Source organism: Entamoeba invadens, assembly GCF_000330505.1.
Source record: "Entamoeba invadens IP1 unplaced genomic scaffold scaff_1105074724993, whole genome shotgun sequence".
Taxonomy (NCBI): Eukaryota; Evosea; order Mastigamoebida; family Endamoebidae; genus Entamoeba; species Entamoeba invadens.
Window position 1 is genome coordinate 271,464 of NW_004440356.1, and position 5,165 is coordinate 276,628.

Genomic DNA, 5,165 nt, shown 5'->3' on the forward strand with positions numbered 1-5,165 from the left:
TATTTTTAACAGTACAAATTTTATAGTTAATAAAATAATACTATTAAAGAATAGGTCAAGTACCTCAGTATCGTCAAGCCCCTCACTCCCCCTACTGTATATTTAAATTGGTTAAAATATAATTCGTAAGTCAACTATAGTTCAGTTAGTAAACGGGGTATATAATTAACTAACTATAAATTATTTGGGTTATTTCTCGAATGTAAGTCTATTTTTTATGTATAAACAAGTGTAATTTCATGAAGAAGATTAATTAATTATAAAAATTATAATTTCAAAAATCAACAACATATAGTTTAATAATTTAGTTATAAAGAAAAAATAAATAATGTTATATTGTAAAAAAATAAAAATTAATAAAAAATTACAGTTTTAAACAAAACCCGTGCAACTCATATACAAAACATTTTTAAAAAAGGTTATTCTTTTATATTGGAATTATTTCACTTAGTCACTACATTTTTGCTTAAGTTGCATTGTTTTTTATCGTAGCTGTATATGTTTAATTTATAAATAAAAACCCGCTAAATATCTACACAAAATCAAAATATTTGCACCAACTACTAAATGTTTTTATATCAGAAAAAATTGAAAAAGAGACAAAATAATTTGTGAAAAATAATAATTATGGAGTCGAAAAAGTAAAAACTAACAGCATTGTTATTTGATTAATAAAATAACAAATTTTAGTGTCGAACTAATTTTTGAAAATTCGAAGCTATTTGTTAAAAAAGTTAAGTCAAAACATATAATGCATCAAACTTTTTTATGACCAATCATTATTTTGAAAGGAAAGATTTTTTGTTTTTTAAAGACCTGCGAAATACCTGCAAGAGCCTATGTGGCAATACGTTTTTTTCCAAAAAATGGTCAAAAAAGAAAATAAACAATTTTTTAAAAGAAAAATTTTTGGAAAAGTAATGAAAATAATTGAATTTTCAATGGTCAAAAAGAATGAAATAAAAACCGATTTTCATTTTTACAAATTGAATTATGATTTTAAGATCATTAATATTGACAATAATAAAACAAAAACAACGAGAATTGAACTTCTTTCAATCAAAAATTTAATAACAATTTAATATTATTAAAGTAAATAAGAATACAAAATCATCTTTTCTTAAAATGTTTGATAATAAAGAAACTGATCTATTATCATAATTAAAATTAATTATTTATTATGGTTTTTTTGTGTTTCTTTTCACAGTAATTGTTTTGGGAAATTATATTAAAACTAATATTATACTAACATTATAAAAAACAATAGTAAATTACTAACAAAAAAGCTATAGATAAGAAATGATATATCATAATAAATTTAATAGTAATGTTATTTATTAACAACATTTAATTATATTACTTTTACAGTTTGTATTTATATAGTATATATTATATTAATTATCATTAGTATATTTACTATTACAAATTATCACATTTCAAATAATATTTATTTAAATTAACAAATTATTAACTTTACTACCATTTAAAAAAAAATAATCCAAACCCACCATAAGAACACTTCAATTACTCATTGTAATTATATTTAATTCTTAAAATGTATGATTATCAAATGTGACTATTATGGGGTTTATTTAATATAATTTATTAAAACCATAAATGTATTAAACAGTACAATTAATGTTCTGTTCAATTATTTTGTAGAAAACTGTAAATAAACACAGAAGAAAAACGTATTTTTTAATAAAACCTTTGTTATTCGTTGTTTTTTTTTGTTGTAAACTCCTTGATGTTCCAGTTTTATTCTGTCGATATCTGAATGAAGATTGGCTATCTTGGCCTCAGCTTCCTTCTCTTTTTGTGTGTATTCATCCTTTGATGCCAATTGGTTCTTGTCGAGCCAGTCTAGTGTCTCCTTGATAATTGTTTCAATTGCCGCCTTGTCGTCTGGTGAGAGCTTTGTTGCAATTTGCTCGTTGAGTGTGTTTTTCATCGAGTAACAGAAGTTCCCAAGTCCATTCTTCGCCTCGACAAGCTCCTTCATCTTGTCGTCCTCCGCCTTGAGCTTCTCTGCGTCTGCAACCATCTTGTCTATCCGTTTTTTTGAGAGTCTTCCCTTTGTCGTTTGTGATCTTGTTCTTCTTTCCTGTTGTCTTGTCCTCAACTAAGACATTCAATATCCCATTTGCATTTGTGTCAAATGTGACTTCTATTGTGGAACATTACGTGGTGCGGGTGGAATGCCAGACAACTCAAACATGCCAAGCAAATTGCAGTGTGATGTCATAGCTGCCTCATTTTCAAAGATTTGGATAAGGACGTCTGGTTGGTTGTCTGCAAATGAAGAGAATATTTGTAACTTCTTTGCTGTAATCGTCGAGTTTCGTGGGATAAGTGTCGTCATCACACCACCAACTGTTTTAATGCCAAGTTTCAATGGCGCAACGTCAAGCAGCAACACGTCTTCTGTCGCTTTTCCGCCACTTCCAGTAAAAAAATGCCCGAACTTCAATTGATTTATTTCAGATTTGAGATGTTTAATTCATTTTAAAAAGTTCCGTTTTTTAGCCAAAAAAGTTAAAGTTTAAAATTAAAGAAAGAAAATAGAAAAAAAATAAAAAAGATGTGTCTTTTGAAATGACACATCTTGATTTGTTTGTGCATTTAAGGTTTAAATACATGTTTGAATATTGAATATGCTTATAAAATTTATGTTGAATGTTTCCTTAAATTTCACCACTTCTCGACCACACAGTCCGAAGTTATGATAACCACATTTTTCAAAAAATAAAAAGATGTGTCTTCGAAAAATACACATCTTTCGAATTTTATCATTTATTCATAAAAAAACAAAAAAATCTTTCATTTAAAAATGATGTTTGTTCAAAAAACAGTTTGATGCATTATTTGTTTGGACTTTTCTTTAAAAAAATATGACTCTGAATTTTCAAAAAGATGGTTCGACACTAAAATTTGCTTTTTTATTGGTCAATTACAATACTATTCGTTTTTGAATTTTCAAACCAAGAATTTTTATCTTTTTACAAATTATTTTGTCTCTTTTTCATTTTTTCTTATAAAAATTACGCCACGTGGTTCGTGCAAGTATTTCGCAGGTCTTTAATGGTTTTAAACATTTAAATAATGTAAAGGGGGGCTAAAAAACCGCTTCTTTTGAAAAATCGCTTCTTTTTTTTATGGTAAAAATAATAAAAATGTTATTTATTTTGTCTTTTTTGTTATTGTTTTATTATTTACAAAAAGAAAAAATAACAACGACAACAACATTGCCAAAGCTCTTTAAGAATATTTTAGAAGGAAAATCAATTATTTCTTATTTTATTGGGAAAAAACATCATAGTTTAGCCACAGGTTATGTGTTATTTCATGAAAGTTACGAAAACAATGACGAAAAACAAATCATAAATAGACTACGATTACAAAACATTTTCAAGTTATTTTTGACTTTATTACAAACTATATAAATATAATAAAAACAATTAAAACAAATTAATTGAATAAGTCTAACGCAGCTTTCACCTCGTTGATATGATGCACATGGACTGCCCAGTTAGATTAAATTAAATAAGGAAAGTCGCTTTAGTCTTGATTTGTTTTGAAGTTGTAACGTATCAAACACAACACGTTTATGGCACAAAATGTTAAACCACATTTTTTATTTGTTATTGTCAAAACCATCCACGCACTCTTTCCTCTCCTCGCCATGTCAAATCCACACTCTCTCGCCATTATTTATATCACCTCCTCATTTGTTCACACATATATAAATACCAGTTTTATAAGTTTAAATACTCTTTTTGAAAAGACGAATTATTTTCCAATCAAAGTAGTTTTGAATATTTTTTATCAAAAATCCCATATTTTTGTATTAAAGAAAGGCTCATTTTTTAAAGTTTGTAATATTGATGTTTCCATAACAGAATTTAAAATTGTAAACAACCACTTTTTCTAAAATTAAAAACAACAAATTGTTTAAAAGGAAACAATGTGAATTGCAATAGAACTGATAATTGTTTTTATACTTATTTGATATTATAAGTTTCATTATTTTTATTTATTATTGAAAAACAAAAGAAGAAAATACAGATCTCAATAATATGATATTTTTTAATTAAATAACCAAAATAAACTAGATGTTATAAAAACAAATCATTTTGTCGATAAAATAAATTATATCTCTATTAATATCACTTCTAATTTTTAACATTTCAATTATTTTTGTTAATTTTTATCGCAAAGTTTTTTATTAAATAATTATAAAAAACAAATTATAAAAAACTCCAAATAAAATAAATTTATAGTTAAAATTAATTAAACCAATACCATCTTAAATTAAAATTGTTTAAGAATCATTCTCATTGTCGACTTTTCGAGGTTTCTTCCCTTTGTTGACTTTCTTTTTGGTTTCCTTTGAGACTCTATCGAGTCGCTCTTTTTCAAGACGGCGCTTTTTTTATTTGAGTGTTTTCAAGAGAAATACGTTTGGGTTCTTTTGTTTCTTTTGGGGTCCCCGTCTTTCCCAAGAATTTAGAGGCTTCTCTTGCTGAATTTATTTCGATTCTTATAACACCATGAATCAAATCGGATGGGTTATAATAAGGATTGATTTTTAAAGCTTTTTCTATTTCCTCTTGTGTTGGTTTTTTCACAGCCACTGTGATTCCAGCCTGAGAAAATGCGCTTGTAACATTGTCCCCATTTGCAACCACTTCCCAAGAATAGAGAATTTCTTTAATTCTTTCTTCTTCTGAAAGGTTCACAAAACCTTTCAAAAGATTTTTAAAATCGGGAGAATCCATTTTTAGAATATTTCCGACTTTGTGCTCAAATTTCCCCTCTTTTCTTTAACTCAATTTGTGCTGCATCAACCCATTTTTGTTTTGTAAAAACACCTTTTCTATCCCAAAAATTCCCAAGTCTAAAGGCTGACACAGATGAGAACTATGGGCAACTTCTTTGATCATTTCGACGTGATTTTCTAAAAATAGATCTTCTATTTGTTTAGAAAAGTGACCAGAGAATCCATCGAGAATTAAGTATCCTTTCGTATCCGATCTAACTCCCATTTGCTCTCTTTTTGCCTTAATTGTTGGGAAAAAGACTCTTTTTAGCCCAAGCGTGTAAAGGTCTGTTGTCAGCATACCGGATTGTTGTGTTCTAATATAGCTCTTCACTTAAATAGCAGC